Here is a 20,057-nt window from a genome sequence, read left to right on the forward strand (position 1 = left end):
TTTTTTATTTTATAAATATGGACAGTGAAGAATCTTAACTGAAGATATTTAAAGAAAAATAACAGATCAAACAGATAAAGGAAGATGTAGGCTGCCTGGAAAAGATATACTAGAATTAACAATTTAAATAAACATTGAAATATACGCCACTAGAAATCTCAAGAGTAGTTGAAGGAAAGATATTTTGCCAAAAAAAAAGACAATTTCTTACAGAAAAAAAAGGAAATCCACAATATGATTGCTGAATAAGCTCTTCACAATTGCATTAAATACTATTGATCATTGAATTGGGGATGTAGAAGCTAATTGGAGGCACAGATGGCAGAGCAAAATGCAAACAACTAGGAATTATGAATGATAGTCTATCAATATATGCTCATCTTTATCCATTCTCAAGGTAGGAGCATGGCTGCATCCAGGTAGATATGGGGCTGTAGGAGCTGAAAGTTCTACATTTTGATCCAAAGGCAGATAGATAGTTACTGGCTTCTACATATCTAGGAAGAGGGTCTGAAAGCCCACCCCCCACAGTGACATACTTCTTCCAACAAAGTCACACATACCCCAACAAGGTCACACCTCCTAATAGTGTCACTCCCTGTGCCAAACATATTCAAACTAAAACAATATGAGAAAACACAGCTCACTATAGGCCACTGATGGGTTAGCTAAGCAAACAACACTCCTCCATGGCTTCTGCTTCAGCTCCTGCCTCCAGCTCCTGTTCTGCTTGTAAGCTGGAATAAACCCTTTCCTCCCCATATTGGTTTTGTTTATACTATTTTATCACAGAAATGGACACCTCAACTATGACTCCAGAGTAGATGGAAATGGGGAAATTTTAAAGATATGTAAAAGAATGTTTATTTGGACTGAATCTGTGCTTGAGGTTTCTAATGGAAAGGTTTTCTGAGCTCATATATGATATTGAAACGCATGCACATATTCATCTTCTAAGAATGTGTTCTAATTTTGTGGATAAAGAGAAAGATTCTATAAACCTCTGTACCACAATAGCATATAGAAGAGACAAATAGCATCATCTGATAGATCAGTGAGCATGCTAATTACTCAGTGAGAAGCAAAGATTCACCAGGTTGTGAGCCTGCATTATTTTGGACAGGAAATGTAACATTTGTACAGCCACAGGAGAAATACACTTTGAGGCATACTGAAAGTTAAGAAATAGTCAATCAACCCATTAGTTCTGAGAAAATATACCACTGGCCAGTCTGGTGGGAACATTTTCTCAGTAGAGATTCTCTCTTCCAAAACGACTCTTGTGTGTGTGTTAAGGTGGCATACATAAAATTAGAAAGGATACAGGCTTATATCTAACTTCTCATGGTTTACTCAGTTTTCCTGATCTCATTTCCTTTAGGACCAATAGAACATTAACATTTTTTGTGTATTTGTTCAAATCAGAAAGGGTTCATATGAAACATACATAAGCTAAAATAAAAATATGTTTCTTATTTACTCTTTCATCAGTACATGGCTACTTCTAAATACATGCCTAACTTATTCCATTTTCTGCTACAGTACTAGCAAGTACTGCAGACTGAGTAGTTTATAGCAAAATAAAGTATTCATTGTCATAGGTGGAAATATAGGACCAAAGGATAGTATTTGTTAAGAACTTTCTTGCTACTCCATGACATGGTAGATTAGGTATCACTTAGGAAGGGTACACTTGGAAATGGCAGCAATGATTCAGCTTGCATCTGAGGGAACTCACTTTTATAACAAGACCATGCCCACAACATCTAATCTACTACCAAGGCAACATGACCCAATCCCCTCTTAGTCCTACATCTAATTCTGTCCTACTGACAATTAAATTCAGCATGGGCCTTCAAGGAACATTCAAGCCATATAAATGCTTCTGCTTCTTACTGTTGAGGTAAGTAGGATGTTTAATTTTAATTCCGTAATTTCTACCTTTGATCACTTTAGAAGATCCATCTCCCCTTGACTTTAATATTACTCAAATCCCACATCATATCTAAGATATGAGATATGATGTCAAGGGTTGTGTCTGAAAATGATGTATGATTACCTTTCTGAAGATCAAACTTTTAGCCTGTGGGCCTTTGCGGGTATTTACACAAACACAGTAGTAGGTTGGGTGTAGTCAATGCACTTTAATCAGGACATAACTTCATTCTAAGTTGAAAAGCATCTGAGTATTAAAAAAGAAAAGGCATCACAACTAGAATGTAACTCATGCTGCTGGATCTGCTGGTTCCTTCTGCCTATTTGTCAGTTATATGTTAGGACCCCCAAAAGGGGTACTGGTAGCAAGAAAATGGCCATGGCTCTTAGGAGTTGGTGAGTTTGCTTGGTTTTCAAACCCTGTAGTAATTGTATGTAGTAAACACCACATTTGATTGGCCAGCAAACTGACAGGTTAACCTACAAAATAGTTGATAGGTTTTACTCAATCAAATGGGATATGTCAAAAAGTTCTTGGAAATTATGAAATCACCATTAAATGGAAATGCCCTCATGAAGATATAATGGATTACTATCAAATTAAAAATGTCTTAGAGGAGTAAAATTATATGAAGGAAACAATAAAGGGGAAATATATAGAGATCTTGTATGTAAAGTACCTAAAGTGGCAGTTTAAAAGAAACTTTGTACTTTGGGAACAAAAACATTGAGAATTCTTCAAAGATTATTTTATTTATTTATTTTTGATAGGGATGAAGTACAACACAAAAAGAAGAAAGAGTGAAATGTGGAAAGCAGTTGTGAAATATTCTCATATTCTTGAGTTTATTAAAAATGGTAATGCAGTGTTTATGGATATTTAAATATAGCTTCAGTAAAATAATTATAAATATTAACTAAATAATGTGATGACAAATGCAGATTTACTTAAAACACAATATGGTGGATTTGTCAAGTACTTATCTCCATATTTCATATTAAATCATTGTTCTCTCTTTCTCTATAGTAATTGTCTTCAAGATAATAAAAGTTGACTCATATTTACCCTGGGCCACACTGAACACCTGTTTCATAGAATTGACATGGCAGAATTCCTGCTGCCCAGTGGCTGGCTCTCTTCAGACACTCATAAGCTCCATGACCAGCATAGTGTCACAGGTGTAGCAATTAGTGAACTTATAAATGAATGTGAGACACACAGACTCAAAAAGTAGTTTATTCATGGCTGAGGCTCTTATCTTATGCAAAGAATTACATTTTCCATGCATCTTTTTTACTTTGTTTGAGTGTTTAAATCAATAAATATGAAGTTACTTCTGTGATGGCTGTGGAAAAAGATTAACAGCTAAAGTTAAGTGATTAACAACATTCAATTAGAGTGGGAAAGAACCAACTACTGTAAAGGCCTTTTGAACCTTAGCTCTTTAAATAAAACAAACACAAGAAACATATAAAAATTTAATGCATAAAATACCATCATATTAAGAAAAATTCTAACATATTAACATTTTGGTATATGTCATAGTTTCTTTTCATGTTGCATTGATAAAATACCTTGCAATACAACTTAAAGGAGAAAGGATTTATTTTTGTCTCATTGTTTAAGAGTGTAGTTCATCCTGATAGGGAAGTTAAAACAACAGGAACTTGAAGTAGCTGATCACTTTACATCCATAATTAGGAGCAGAAACAATGAATGCATGCTGAAGCTGGGGAAACGGTATGTTCTGGAACTAGGGAAATAATCACAAGATGAATTCTTGGACCCATTGGACCTCTGTGAGTTGGACTTTGGCTAAACTCCATTGAGCACCTAGCTTTTATAAGCTCCCACTTTAACTGGGGAGCTACAATTCATTTGAAGTCTCCCAGAATCAATCTCAATTTAGAATGAGTGTTAGGTCCTGAAAGAGCTGGGGTTTTTTCTTCCCCCTAATATATAGGTAATATATAGTCTTATCCCTATATAAGGCTATAGTTTACTTTAAGGGAAAAATGAGAGAAAGATTAATAGTAAAACTTTTCAGTATTCTGGCAAGGTCTTTCTTTGCATGTACCTGGCCTCCCTTTATTGAAGCGGTTCTGGTTAGGTACGGTGGCTAAGGTCTGGAAACTGGTTGAGAGGATGTAATTCTCTAAGCAAGATAACCTTATATTTATTTACTGTAGAATTTTTCTCTATGTGCAGACAAACCAGGACTTAGTATGCTTCCTATTTATTTTACTTTTGAAAGTACCATGATTAATTAGCCATACAGTAAGGTCTATAGAAATCAGACCATTATGAACAGTGGTTGGCTTATGCTATGCATTGTGCTAAGTATGCTCATACTGCCTTTTATGAATCAAGGCAGCTACTTGGCCCTTGCTACACTAGAATCCAATTAGACATATTGCATTTAATTAACCTACTGAAGCAGCTGCCTCTCTCATTCTAAGGTCTGGCGTACAAAGAAGAGCAATAGAAGACCTCTTCAAATATGCTAGTGCCTCTCTCACCAATCTGTGTCATAGCTTCAGTAAGTTTATTCTTCTGAGCCCTCCCACTGTGGAATATTAGCATAGCAAACCTGCTCCAGCAGTAACTGTTGAATAATGCAGATGGTAATATTCACGATCAATATAAAGCTAATCTATCAAGAAAATACACCCATTTACTAATGATCTTTGAGATTTTTATATTCATAATTTTATTTAAGCAAATGTATTTTTCTGAAAAGCTTATGCTTATTCTAGATTTGGATATATTAATGACAGTATGTATGTATGTATGTATGTATGTATGTATGTATACCAAAACACCCTGAGTAGCAAACCTCATTATATCAAGATCTAGATATAATTGCTGTTCATACTTGATGCCCTTCAAGCATTTTTCATGTATGCATGTGATGCATACAACATGGAAGATGCATCTGTTTGTTTGTTTGTTTGTTTATTATTTAATCATTTTTTACAGTTCAAACTTTATCCCCATCCTGACTGTTCCACATCCCACACCTCCTCCCTCTCATCTCCAAGAGGATGTTCCCCCCCAACCCCACCAGACTTTCTCACTTGATGGGGCTCCAAGTCTCTCAAGTGTTAGGTGCATCTTCTCTGACTGAGTCCAGATCTGGCAGTCCTCTGCTGTATATGTGTTGGGGCCTCATATCAGCTGATGTATGCTGCCTGTTTAGTGGCCCAGTGTCTGAGAGATCTCAGGGGTCCAGATCAGTTGAGACTGCTGTTCCTATGGGGCCGCCTCCTCTGCAGCTTCTTCCAGCTTTCCCCTAATTCAACCACAGAGTTCACCAGCTTCTGTCCATTGGTTAGGTGTAAATATCTGCATCTGATTCTTTCAGCTGCTTTTTGGGCCTTTCAGAGGGCAGTCATGAGAAGGTCCCTGTTTATAAGCACATCAGCAATAGTGTCGGGCCTTTAGGCCTCCCCTGAACTGGATCTCAATTTGGGTCTACCACTGAGCCTCCTTTTCCTTGGGCTCTTCTCCATTTTTGTTTCTGCAGTTCTTTCAGACAAGAACAATTCTGGGACAGAGTTTTCAACTGTGGGATGGCAACCCCACCCCTCACTTGATGCTCTGTCTTTCTACTGGAGGGGGGCTCTACAAGTTCCCTCTCTCCACTGTAGATAATAAGGTAGATCAATGGAATAAAATTGAAGACCCAGAAATGAACCCATATATGTCTGGTCACTTGATCTTTGACAAAGATGCCAAAACCATCTGGTGGAAAAAAAAGACAGCACTTTCTTTCTTTCTTTTTGCTATTTTTCTTTTTCTTTATTGACTTTTTTATTTACATTTCAAATGTTATCCCCTTTCCCAGTTTCCACTCCGGAAACCCTCTATCCCTTTCCCCCATTCCCCTTCCACCTGCTTCTATGAGGGTGCTCCCCCACCCACCCACCCACTCCTGCCTTCCCACTCTGGCATTCCCTTACACTGGGGCATCAAGCCTTCACAGGACCAAGGGCCTCTCCTCCCATTGATGCCCAACAAGGCCGTCCTCTGATATATATGTGGCTAGAGCCATGGGTCCCTTCATGTGTACTCTGGTTGGTGGTTTAGTCCCTAAGAGTTCTAGAGGGTCTGGTTGGTTGATATTGTTGTTCTTCCTATGGGGTTGCAAACCCCTTCAGCTCCTTTAGTCCTTTCTCTAACTTCTTCATTGGGGACCCCATGCTCAGTCCATTGGTTGGCTGTGAACATCTGCCTTTGTATTTGTCAGGCTGTGGCAGAGCCTCTCAGGAGACAGCTATATCAGGCTCCTGTCAGTAAGCTCTTCGTGGCATCCACAATAGTCCTGGATTTGGTGACTGTATATGGGATGGATCTCCAGCCTCTGGATGGCCTTTCCTTCAGTGAAGGGCATCTGAGTTCTTTCCATCTTCAATTGGCAGACAGCTTGTAGATGAATGCAAATTGATCAATGCTTATCTCCTTTGACAAAGTTCAAGTCCAAGTGCATCAAGGACCACCACATAAAACCAGATATGCTGAATCTAATAGAAGAGAAAGTGAGAAAGAACCTCAAATACATTGGCACATGGAAATATTTCCTGAACTGAACACCAATAGCTCGTGTTTTAATATCAACAATTGACAAATGGGACCTCATAAAATTGAAAACTTCTATAAGGCAAAGGATACCGTCAATAGGACAAAATGGCAACCAAAAGATTGGGAAAAGATCTTTACCAACCCTACATCTGATAGAGGTCTAATATCCAAAATATACAAAGAACTCAAGAAATTAGACTCCAAAGAACCAAATAACCCTATTTTAAAAATGGGGTACAGAGCTAAACAAAGCATTCTCAACTGAAGAATTTCGTATGGTTAAGAAGCACATAAAGAAATACTCAACATTCTTAATCATCAATGGTAAAAACCCTAAGATTCCACCTTACACCAGTCAGAATGACTAAGATTAAATACTCAGGTGACAGCAGATGCTGGCGAAGATGTGGATAAAGGTGAATACTCTTCCATTGCTAGCTGGTACAACCACTATGAAAATCAGTCTGGCATTTTCTCAGAAAATTGGACATAGTTCTACATGAGGACCCAGCTATATCACTTCTGGGCATATACCCAAAAGATGCTCCAACATATAAAACATAGACACATGCTCCACTATGTGCATAGCAGCCTTATTTATAATAACCAGAGACTGGAAACAACCCAGAAATTCCTCAACAGAACAATGGATTCAGAAAATGTGGTGCATTTATACAATGGAGTACTACTCAGCTATTAAAAACAATGACTTTGTGAAATTCACGGGCATATTCATGGAACTAAAAAATATCTTCCTGAGTGAGGTAACCCAGTCACAAAAGAACACACACAGTATGTATTCACTGATAAGTGTATATTAGGTAAAAACTTCAGAACACCCATGATACAACTCACAGGCCATATGATACCTAAGAAGGAAGACCAAACAGTCCTATCCAGAAGGTGGAAGAAAATAATCACAGGAGGTAGAGGGAGGGAGGTATCTGATAGGGAGAAAGGAGAGGGAGGGGAAAGAGGGCAGGATCAGATGCTGGAGGAGGTGAGGGAAAAGTACAGAGGGTAAAGAATTTGAATGGAGGCATGTAGCAATGGGAGAGGGGGAACTGAGGGTAGCCACTAGAAAGTCCTAGATGCCAGGAACCCAAGAGGTTTGAAGGACCCAACAGGGATGACATTAGCCAAAATGCCCAACAAAGGGAAGATAGACCTGTAGAGACCATATCCGGTGAATAGGTACAGCCTCTAGATGACGGATGGGGCCACCACCACCCCACCCCCACCACCACCCCTGTCTCAAAAATATTAATCCAGAATTGCTCCTGTAAAAAGGAAATGCAGGGACAAAGATTGAAGGAAAGGCCATCCAGAGATGGCCCCACCTAGGGATCCATCCCTTCTGCAGACACCAAACCCAGATACTATTGCTGATGCCAAGAAGTGCTTGTTGACAGGAGCCTGGTATAGCTGTTCCCTGAGAGGCTTTGCCAGAGCCTGATCAATACAGATACAAGAAGCCAACCATCAGACTGAGCTTGGGAACCCCCAATGGAGGAGTTAGGGGGAGGACTGAAGGAGCTGAAGGGGTTTGTGACTCCATAGGAAGAACAACAATATCAACCAACCAGACCCTCCAGAACTTCCAGGTACCAAACCACCAACCAGAGAGTACACATGGAGGGACCTATGGCTCCAGCTGCATATGTAGCAGAAAATTTTCTTATCTGGAATCAATGGGAATGGAGCCCCTGGGTCCTGTGGAGACTCGATGATCCAGGGTAGAGTAATGCTAGGACACCTAGGCAGGATTGGGTGGGTGGTTGGGTGGGGAAGCACCCTTGTAGAGGCAGGGGGGAGGGAGGAGGGGATAGGGGGGTTCCAGAGGGGAAATGGGGAAGGGAGATAACATTTGAAATGTAAATAAATAAAATAACCAATAAAAAAAAAGAAAGAAATAGGTGGCTAGCTACTTTATACTGGTAAATCCGGTAGTGACCATGAGCTGGGAATAACTGAGCTGTAAATCCTGCCCTGTAGAGTGGCCCAGTTTCTTTAGGTAGGATACAACATCCTAAAACAGCACACAATCTGAGGCCCAAGTGTTCAAACATAAAAGACTATAAGGGAATACTTAACATTTAAACAATAACAGAAGAATTTCCTCTAGCTTGTGTATCTCCAGATTCTACTGTCTTTGAATCAACCAACCATGAACTTAAAATATTCCAAACTGAAAATAGTAAGCCCACTGAGTTTTTATTATGATCATTCTCTAAACAAAATAGGATGGTAACTATTCAAATAGCATTTACATTGTATTGGGTATTATACCATTTAGAGATGATAGTCCAGGAAGGATACACATAGGTTTGTATGCAAACCCTGTTTTTACAGTATGCAAACACAATTTTACAGAACTAAATGGAATGTTTAAGGATTTTAGTGATCCAATGTGTCTAGAAATCAGCAGCCCCTCATTTGCTGAACGACAACTATAATATGTTTCCTGGCACTCTTTGCTGAATAATTCATCACTCCTGCATTGGCTTAAAAATTCCACTTTTCTCAGTTCCAAGTTTACACGTGTTTGTTTCAGGAATGTTTATGGCTGCTGTTCTTTATTGGTCTATTAAACCCTCTGCTAGAACCGCAGTGTTTAGTGTCATTAGTTCATATACCTTTAATGAATCTCATTTTTCTTTCCCTTCCAAATTCTTAAGTAGCAACAAAGACTACTTCCTAATAAAATGGTTATTGAGCCTAGTTCCTTCAGAACAGCCTATAAAGTATGAGTTCATTGCATCTGAGGCACAGGACCTCACGCCTGTGGAATTTAGTACTTCAACCATTTGAAGCCTCGGAGCTCAACCATGCCCACTTGTTATTTGCTATTTATTTTTTCTAATTTAATTTTGTCTAATTTTGAAAAACTTAAGATAGTGAAGTAGCTAATGAAACATACACAAAACATAGTATTTTGAGACAATGCTACACATTTCCTTTTTGTATATGTTGAGCTGAAGATGACAAGAGGTGCCCATTGGGAAGACCCAAAGGCATTTGGAACCAAGAGGGTGCCAGGTTCTCTGGACTGAGGCTACAAGTGGTATGAGCTGCCAGGGAGCTGTGCTGTGTGCTCCCTGGCAGGATAGACATGTTGCTGCTTCCTTCTCTTGTCAGGGTCCAGCAGCTTAGGTACTGCCCTTGATGTACTGGGAGTACACAGAGCCAAACTGGAGTAGACTTGGCTGAACTGTTCATGGTACAGCTAGAAAGGAAATGTCAAGTGCACAGCTCAACAGACGTTGTATATTACTCTGAGCACTGTCTTATTATTTTGCAGGGCCTTACAGCTTGATCTTAGCTGTCAGGGAGTACATTAAGAGTGAAAAAAAAAAGAGTGAAAGGCTGGGATTAAAAGCAGAATCATTTGGTCTTTGGCTCTAGTTGGGGAAATTGCCTTTGTCTTTATTTATAAATGCTCAATAGCTTCAGAACCTTTGAACTTTTGGAGAAATGGCTGAAGGTATACTTCCATAAAGTTTAATTTCAAGGACTTAGTTAACTAATAAAAGAAAAAAGGAAATTACTAAAATGTATTATCACTTTTACTAACATAAACTTTATCAATGCATTTTTAAATTTTTGTAGGGTTATTGTACATATAACCTTATTCCTTCTCATCTGTCACTGTATATTCACAGCTGGAGGTTTTTAAAGATACACTGGTAGCCTATGAGCATGAAATTTCTATTTTAACATTTCACATATGAGTTATGTTAAAGTATACATATATATATGCATTATGGTCTTGAAAAATTAGGGAAAATTAAATGAGAAGCAGCTCTCTCTCTCTCCCTCTCTCTCTCTCTCTCTCTCTCTCTCTCTCTCTCTCTCTCTCTCTCTCTCTCTCTCTCTCTTTGTGTGTGTGTGTGTGAATACTATCAAGATTATTAAAAATAACTCAAACTGTAATGGTATAAAATATGTTAACTTCAGATTGCTTTGAGTACATTAGAATATTTTTCATATTCTCTCTGAATTTGAAAAGAACATAGCAATCTTATATAGAGATCTCTTTTTTATAGAGATCTTTTTAATTTCTCTAAGGCTTTTTTATCTAGAGACAGTCATCATGAACCTACTCTAATCATTTGATTTTTTTTATAATCATTTTCTCACTAGTCAATAATATCAGCCATCATGAAATCATGTTGATCATGTATGAACTCGATGTTGAGACAAATACAACAAAAGTAATAATTCCTTTGTATTACCATATTATATGAGTTGTCTGCAGGTGTTGCATTTCTGTGTCTCAAACCAGACTTATAAGGGTTTTTTCTTTCGAATTCCTTATTCACGCATCTAGATCAGTGGTTCTCAACCTATGGATCACGACTCCCTTGGTGGTCAAATGAGCCTTTAACAGTGGTCACCTAACACCATCAGAAAACACAGATATGTGCATTATGATTCATAACAGTAGCAAAATTATAGTCATGAAGTCACAACAAAAATTTTATGGTTGAGGGTTGCTACAAAATGAGAAACTATACTAAAGGTCACAATATTAGGAAGGTTGAGAATCACTGCTCTAGATCATCAGTTAACCATTGTTCATGAGCAACCACATGGCTTAAGCAAGTGAGAGTGGCTTGGTCTCAAGGAGGCTCACAAATACAAAGTCAAAAATCTTTTGAGGCTGGTAAAGAAGCTTGACAAAGAATGAACCAGAATCTATCTGATGTATTAACAGTATCTAGAAGTGCAGAGCAGGGATGGATGGGGGAAGACTGACCCCTGGCCAGCTCTCACACTATTGAAGTTTTAGAAAGGATGAGAGTAGTCACATTAGAAATAAAAGTTTTAGGCTAGAGAGATGGCTCATTGGTTAAGAGCACTGGCTGCACTTCTAGAAGTCCTGGGTTCAGTTCTCAGCATTCCTATGGCAGCTAACAGTCATCTGTAACTAATCTCACAGGATCCAATGCCCTCTTCTGGTGTGTAGATATACATGCAGAGAAAGCACGTGCACACACACACACAAATAAATTAATAAATATTTTTAAAAGGAGAAGAATAAAAGCTTCCTGCTTTGCTTTACATGTAGTTTGTGTGGGTTGTGTGTCTTCCTAAAATTTTGGATCTAGGACTAAGGATGTCGGAGGCAATGAACCTGATGCAAAGCAATCAGCTCACCAGTGTTGGCAAAAATCAAAGTCATTGTCATGGAGACTCGGTTCTCTCTTAAGTGTGGATATAAAAGTGTGAGACTACAGATCTTTGGCCTCTGTCTTCGTCCCATACTGGGATCTTTTCCTCTTGCATAAACCCCCACTGTGGTATTATCTACCAAGAAGTCTCTCCAGAGCAAAACCTGTACTGGTGCTATATTCTCATGCCTTCAGAACTATGAGTTAAGTAAGTTGTCATTCTTCATGTACTATTTGTGTACAATCTAGCCTTAGGTATTTCTTTGTAGAATAAAAAAGAATGAGCAAATACATTACTCTTTATAAGAGGAATGCTTTGATTATTCTATATAACAGTCTACATTATACTCCAGACTATATTTGTTACTAGAAAGAAACTAAAATAGGGGTAATTTTCCATTAAAGAGGAACAAGAAATTTTAAGTCATTCTGTCCATCAGATACAAAATAGTGATTTGAATTTTTTCATATAAACAGTGGGTGGGAGGCTTTCACAGCTTTGGAGAGAAGCTAGGATATTTAGGGTGCAAAACAGGGTTTTAGCTGACCAAGTGAGAAAGGTTCAGATGATGAGCTCCAGGCAACTATGGGACAGGTATCGTGGTTTGCCCTACTGCAAGCCATTGTATAATCACTGAAGGGAGGGAGGCAGGCAAGAGGCAAACAGGGAACTGTAACAATTACCTTTGTTGATCTAAAATAACAGGAATTTATTCTTACACAGTTCTGAGTCTCAGAATGTTATATCAAAGTATATCAGGACCATGTTCCCTCGATGGGCTGTAGTAGAGTGTCTTTTCTTTTTTCTTTGAGTTGTTTTTTTTTTTTTTAATTTATTTACTTTTCAAATGTCCTTCTTCCTAGTCTCCCTTCTGCAAATCCCCATTCCATCCCCCTGCTCCTTTGCCTCTAAAAGGGTGCTCCCCCACCTACTCCCACCTCACCGCTCTATCATCCCCCTATACTGGGGCATCAATCCTCCACAGGACCAAGGGGCACCCCTCCCATTGAGGCCAGATAAGCTAGTCCTCTGCTACATATGTAGCTGGAGCCATAGGTTCATCCATGCATACTCTTTAGTTGGTGGTTTAGTCCCTGGGAGCTTGGGGGGTTAGGGGGTGGTGTACAATTAGCTGATATTGTTGTTCTTTCTATGGGTTTGCAATCTCCTTCAGCTCCTTCAATCCTTCCTCCAACTCTTCCATTGGTGACCCTGGGCTCAGTCTGATGGTTGGATGTAAGTGTCTGCATGTGTTTTAGTCAGAGGACACCTATACCAGGCTCCTGTCAGCAAGCATTTCATAGCATCAGCAATAGTTTGGGGGTTTGATGTCTGCAGATAGGATGGATCCCAAGGTGGGGTGGTCTCTGGATGGCCTTTCTTTCGGTTTCTCCTTCATTTTTTGTCCCTGCATTTTCTTTAGGCAGGAGCAATTCTGGGTTAAAAATTTTGAGATGGGTGGGTGGCCCCATCACTCATCTGGGGGCTGTGCCTATCTACTGGAGGTGGTCTATACAGGTTCTATCTCCCCTTTGTTGGGTATTTCAGCTAATGTCATCCACACTGGGTCCTGTTGAATAATTCTTTAGGTACTTCTTGGCCATTTGAAGTTCTCAGTTGAGAATTCTTTGTTTAGTTCTGTACCCCATTTTTAATAGGGTTACTTGGTTCTCTGGAATCGACTTTCTTGAGTTCTATGTATATTTTAGAAATTAGACTTCTATCAGATGTAGAGTTGGTAAAGATCTTTGTGAAATCTTTAGGCTGCTGTTTTGTCCTATTGACACTGGGCTTTGTGTAACAGAAGCTTTTCAATTTTTTTTTTTTTTTGAGGTCCCAATTGTCAATTGTTGACCTTAGTTAGAGTCTGAGCCACTGGTATTCTTATGAAAATTTCCCCTGTGCCAAAGCTCAAGCCCAAGTACATCAAGGACCTTCACATAAAACCAGATACTCTGAATCTAATAGAAGAAAAAATGGGAAAGAACCCAGAACACATTGGCACCATTTACTTTGATGTTGGCTACTGGTTTGCTGTATATTGCTTTTACTATGTTAAGGTATGGGCCTTGATTTCCTGCTCTTTCCAAGACTTTTACCATGAAGGGGTATTGAATTTTGTCAAATGCTTTTTCAGCATCTAATGAGATGATCATGTGGGTTTGGCTTGGTTTGGTTTGGTTTGGTTTGGTTTGGTTTGGTTTGGTTAGTTTGTTTATATAGTGGATTACGATGATGGATTTCCATATATTGAACCATCCCTGCATTCCTGGGATGAAGCTTACTTGATCATGATGGATGATTGTTTTGATGTGTTCCTGGATTCCATTTTTTGAGAATTTTATTGAGTATTTTTGCTTTGTTATTCAGGAAGGAAATTGTTCTGAAGTTCTCTTGCTTTGTTGGGTCCTTGTGTAGTTTAGGTATAAGCCTAATTATGGCTTCATAGAACGAATTGGGCAGTGTTCCTTCTGTTTCTATTTTGTGGAATAGTTTGAAGAGTATTGGTATTAGGTCTTCTTTGAAGATCTTATAGAATACTATATTAAAACAATCTGATCCTGGGCTATTTTGGTCGGGAGACTTTTAATGACTGTTTCTATTTCTTTAGGAGTCACTGGACTGTTTAGATGGTTCATCTATCCTGATGAAACTTTGGTACCTGGTATCTGGGTATCTGTCTAGAAATTCATCCATTTTGTCTAAATTTTCCAATTTTGTTAGATTTAGGCTTTTGTAGTAGAATTTGGTTGATTTTTTTAAAAATTTCTTCATTTTCTATTGTTATGTCTCCCTTTTCATTTCTAACTTTGTTAATTTGTATACTGTCTCTAAGCCCTCTTGTTAGTTTGGCTAAGGATTTATCTATCTTGTTGATTTTTTCAAAGGAACAGCTCCTGGTTTTTTGGTTTTTGTTTTGTTTTTGTTTTTTATTCTTTGTATGGTTCTTTTTGTTTCTACTTGGTTGATTTCAGCTTTAAGTTTGATTATTTCCTGCTGTCTATTCCTCTTGGGTGTATTTGTGTCTTTTTTTGATCTAGAGCTTGTAGATATGCTGTTAGCTGCCGGTATATGCTCTCTCCAATTTCTTTATGAAGGTACTCAGAGCTATAAGTTCTCCTCTTAGGAGTGCTTTCATTGTGTCCTTTAAGTTTGGGCATGCTGTGCCTTCATTTTCATTAAATTCTAAAAAGTCTATAATTTCTTTATTTCTTCCCTGACCAAGTTATCCTTGAGTAGTGAGTTGTCCAGTTTCAATAAATATGTGGGCTTTCCATTGTTTTTGTTGTTATTGAAAACCAGCCTTAGTCTGTGGTTATCTGATAGAGTGCATGTGATTAATTCAATCTTTTTGTATCACTTGAGGTTTGTTTTATGTCTGATTATATGGCCAGTTTTGGAAAAGATATCATGGGGTGCTGAGATGGAGGTTTATTCTTTTCTTTTAGGATGAAATTTCTGTAGAACCTGTTTACTTTATGAGTTCTGATAGTTGAACTGTGTCTCTATTTTTTTCTGTTTCTATGATCTGTCCATTGGTGAGAGTGGGTTATTGAAGTCTCCCATTATTATGTGAGTTTCAGTGTGTGCTTTGAGCTTTAATAATGTTTCTTTTACAAATGTGGTTGTCCTTGCATTTGGGGCATAGATGTTCAGAGTTGAGCATTCATCCTGGTGGATTTTTTCTTTGACGAGTACAAAGTGTTCTAGCCCATCTCTTTTGATAACTTTTGGTTGAAAAGTTTATTTCTTTGGATATTAGAATTTCTACTCCAGCTTGTTTCTTAGGATCTTTTGCTTGGAACATTTTTTTTCCAGTTTATTACTTTGAAGTAGGGTCTGTTTTTGTCACTGAAGTTTGTTTCTTGTATGCAGCAAACTGCTGGGTCCTTCTAGCATATCCAGTCTGTTAGCCTATGTCTTTTTTATTGAGGAATTTAGACCAATGATGTTGAGAAATATTAAAAACCAATGATTGTTGCTTCTTGTTATTTTTGATGTTATAGGTGCAATTATGTTTGTGTGTCTTCTTTTGGTATTTTTGTGAGAAGATTAATTTCTTGGTTTTTTTCTTAGGTGTAGTTTCCCTCCTTGTATTGGAGTTTTCCTCCTATTATCCTTTGTAAAGCTGGATTTGTGGAAAGATATTATTTAAATTTGGTTTTGTCATGGAATATCTTGGTTTCTCCATCTATGGCAATTGAGAGTTTATTGGGTATATTAGCCTGGGCTGGCATTTGAGTTCTCTTAGTTTGTGTATGACTTCTGCCCAAGATTTTCTGGCTTTTAGAGTCTCCATTGAGAGTTTGGTGTAATTCTGATAGGTCTGCCTTTAATATGTTACTTGACCTTTTTCCCTTACTGCTTTTAATATTTTTTCTTTGTTTTGTGCATTTGGTGTTTTGATTATTATGTCATGGGAGGAACTTCTTTTCTGGTCCAATCTATTTGAAGTTCTGTAGGCTTCTTGTAAATTTATGGGCATCTCTTTCTTTAGGTTAAGGAAGTTTTCTTCTGTGATTTTGTTGGAGATATGTATTGATCCTTTGAGTTGCGTTTCTTCGCTCTCTTCTATACCAATTATTCTTAGGTTTGGTCTTTTCATTGTGTCCTGAATTTCTTGTCCACTTTGTGTTAGAAACTTTTTGCACTTTGTATTTTCTGTGACTGTTGTGTCAATGTTTTTTATGGTATCTTCTATGCCTGAGATTCTCTCTTCTATCTCTCATATTCTGCTGGTGATGCTTACATCTGTGGTTCCTGATAGCTTTCCTAGGTTTTTCCAGGGTTGTCTTCTTTTGCGATTTCTTTATTGTTTCTACTTCTATTATTAGATCCTGGACAGTTTTGTTCAATTTCTTCACCTGTTTGATTGTGTTTTCCTGAATTTCTTTAAGGGATTTATATGTTTCCTCTTTGATGCTTCTACCTGTTTACCTGTGTTCTCCTTTATTTCTTTAAGGAATTTATGGTCCTGTATTATCTTCATGAGATGGGATTTAAGATCAGAATCTTGTTTTTCAGGTATGTTAGGGTGGCCAGGGCTTTCTGTGGTGGGAGAATTAGGTTCTGATTTTGCCAAGTGGTATCAGTTTCTGTTGATTATATTCTTGTGCTTGGCTTCCACCATCTGGTTATCTTTGGTGTTAATTGGCCTTGCTGTCACTGACTGGAGCCTGTCCCTCCTGTGAGCCTGGTTATGTTGGGCCTCCTTGGGTCAGGCTGTTTCTGGGTGTGGGAGGGTGTCTGGAGAGTCTGATCTCTGAGCCTGGGGGTGTCAGAATTTCTGGGAGTCAAGCTGTTTGAGGGCTTGGGCTGAGTGGGGTGAGGGACTGGAGCACAGGATCTGTTCCTGGGTGCAGATTCAAACCGGAAGAAAAAAGTGTCTTTTCTATCTCTAAGTTTTACATTTCTGGGTTTGTGATACCAAAAGTATTTTCTGCCCAGACCTTTTCAGAACCTTTTTATTGTATGTGTATTCTACTTGTATTCTTGGGAACACAAGTCACTGGATATGAGGTCCACTCAGAATTTAGGATGATTTAGTTATGGTTTAGATCCTGCAAGTAATCAGCACTTGCAACGACCTTATTTCCAAATAAACTTCCATTTTCTGGGGCCCAATGGATGTGAGTCTGTGGATCACTGTTTAATCCATAATGAGTGCGGTAAGGTTGGATTATGTTTAGAAGGACCTCAGAACATTACAGTGAAATCTCCAAGAAGAGAGAAGAAGTGGATGGGATGAAGCAGTTTGGGTCAGATTTCAGAAAATGTGTGCTTGAGAAAATATGAGAGAGAAAATGTAAAAATGAGTCAAGACTCTTAACAGAAAATCCTAACTGTCAGGAAATTTGCATTTTGAATAACTAGAATTTTATTTTAATCATTCAGGACCCTGTTCAAATGCTACTCTCTCCCCTGAAATGGCTAGCAAAGGGGTCTAATCTTTTCAAATTTTAACCAGTTTTCAGAGGTAGGTGGGACTCTTATCAGTCTACCCCTGTATTAAAGATGAAGCAAAGGCGTCTGTTGGTTACATGATTTGCCAGGAAATATTTGTCAGATCTAAGGTTTGATTCCACAAACTCTGTATCACTAGATTCTATGTGTCATATGTATCTTCCTATTCTGACAAGTAATATTACTCTTCCTTTCTTTGAACTCCATAACATGCAATCTGTACTTCTCTTTTGTGCTTTGTAAATTTCTAAGTAGTTTGCCTTCAAAGTGATTTATATTCATAGCTTGAAGATCGAATGCTAACACACAGAATGGTAAAATAAAATGATTAAGTAGGGCATAGACTTCATGTTCATCTTTACTAGTTATAGAAGGATATACCAAGCTAACAATAAAACCAAAATAATTGCTTGTGCGAAATAAGGGAGTGGTTGCTAGGAGGACTTTATTTTTTTTCCATGAGATTGAAACTGTTATTTTAGAAGAATGTGCTCATATATTACTTGCATTTAATATTAATGAGAAAAAAATTCCATCTTCTCCCTGGGTCTATTATTAGGGATTATAAGAAATCATATGCTGCTTATTGTTGCATGAGTGGCTGTAAAAAAAGGACTTTAATTACTAGTTCTGTTGTCCTCCTTCTACTGCATTTTGATGATTAATGAGATGGGATCCAGTAATGAAGGAAATACCAGTACTTAGGTAGAATATGGAGACTAGAGCAGTGTTTCTCTCGTGTGCTGCTAAGGGTGAGGTGAGGTGAGACACTTCTTTATTGTGTAAAGTGAGCTGTACCCTTTGGCTGTTCAGCAGCACCCCAACCTCAGACTAATGGGTCTGGTGGCACCCACCACCTTCTCAAGTAGTGATGTAAGAATGTTTCTAGACATTGTCAGACTCCCTTAGAGGAGTCTTCCCCTCCTCTGGAAACCACTGGTCTAGGCAAAGCCAGAGGAAGAATTGAAGCATTGTAACTCCACAAGCCCACCCCAGTAAAAGGAAAAAGAATGGACTCAATTAACACATAGGCAATTTTCCTTTATTCAAAATGACCACAGCTATACATTCTTGGATGAAATAAGATTTTTTGTTTGTTTGTTTGTTTGTCTGTTTTTTAGTATAGAATAGAGTTTATTCAGGGCATGGGGAGTTGAGTTGAGGGGGTAATAGAGGCAGAGAAAGACAGAGAGAGGTGGGGAGAGAGAGAGAGAGAGAGAGAGAGAGAGAGAGAGAGAGAGAGAGAGAGAGAATAGAGAAGTAGAGGCCAGCCATAAGCATGTGAAGAGAGAGGGGAATGGGGAGGGAGGGGGAACAGGTAGGCAAAATGAGAGGCAAACAGCCCCCTTTATAGTCAGGCATATCTGGCTATTGCCAGGTAACTTTGGGGTGGAGCTTAGAGAGAATGCTAACATTCCTCAATTTGGTTTAATTAAAAAGGAAAAAAATAGAAAGAGGTAATGGTGAAGCAGGAATAGGGTTATCGTGATCTTTGACTACTTCCTGCTGGCTTTGGGGTGATGTGTCTCTGGGAAACCTAAGAAAATGGGTATGGGGATGTGTGGGGCAGTGAGCTGTGCACAGATAGCCTGGTCCCCAGTCAAGAACAGGCCTGGACCCCTGGTGACCCTAAAGGAAGGCAGGTGTTTGGCCATACCTCCTGGGCCCCTGGCTCCTGTCCAAGTCTCCTGTCTCTCACAACCCCCACCACACACACCCCACCCCTGCAGAGAGGTGTGTGCCCATCAGTCACATGTGCAACGTCCCAAGCTCCTGGTATTCTGTCTGGACTCCACCCCCACAGTTACCTGGCAACAGCCAGGATGGCCCAACACACTATAAAAGGAACTGCTTGCTCCTTCCTCTCTCTTATCTCTTATTCTCTTGCTCCCTTGCTCCCCCTCTCTCCAGGAAGAAGGGAGTGGGGACAGAGCTCTACAGAAAGCAGTTCACAGAGGCCCAGGGATTTCTCAGCAATGAGAAAGAAACTGTCTCAAAGGAAAAAGGAAAATGTCACCCAAGGGGAAATTCCTAGAATGAGGGTCAGTGAAAAGACTGAATGTCTCCATCCTCAGGGGCAGCACAGGGGTAGCTCTGAGCTCAAGAGTTTATCCCTGGGATCATACAAACATTTACTCTGACCAGTGGGGGAAGGGGGCTTTCCAGTTCTCAGAAGTTTAGGCTGAGAGCCTTGGATCTCCATGTAGTAGCAGTGGGGGATGCAAACATGTAGAGTTTCTAAATCTGAGTCATGGCAACATATGATGTGTTTAGAAAAAGATAAAGAGAGAGGGGATATGTTCTGTGGAGGTGTGATGAGGTATGGGAAAGGGAGTGCCTCAGTGGGCCCATGATGAGGCATCCCTTCCCCCTGAGGGACCATATACATGACTCTATAGTA

General features: G+C 39.0%; 1 protein-coding gene across 7 annotated transcripts in view; it reads left to right on the forward strand.

Annotated features, from left to right (window-relative positions):
• The window catches only part of Hecw1 (HECT, C2 and WW domain containing E3 ubiquitin protein ligase 1), a 287,293-nt gene that overhangs the window by 34,829 nt on the left and 232,407 nt on the right, over nt 1-20,057 (forward strand). The window lies entirely within an intron of this gene.

Source organism: Mus caroli, unplaced genomic scaffold (genome assembly GCF_978045245.1).
Source record: "Mus caroli unplaced genomic scaffold, Mus_caroli_1 scaffold_15, whole genome shotgun sequence".
Taxonomy (NCBI): domain Eukaryota; kingdom Metazoa; phylum Chordata; class Mammalia; order Rodentia; family Muridae; genus Mus; species Mus caroli.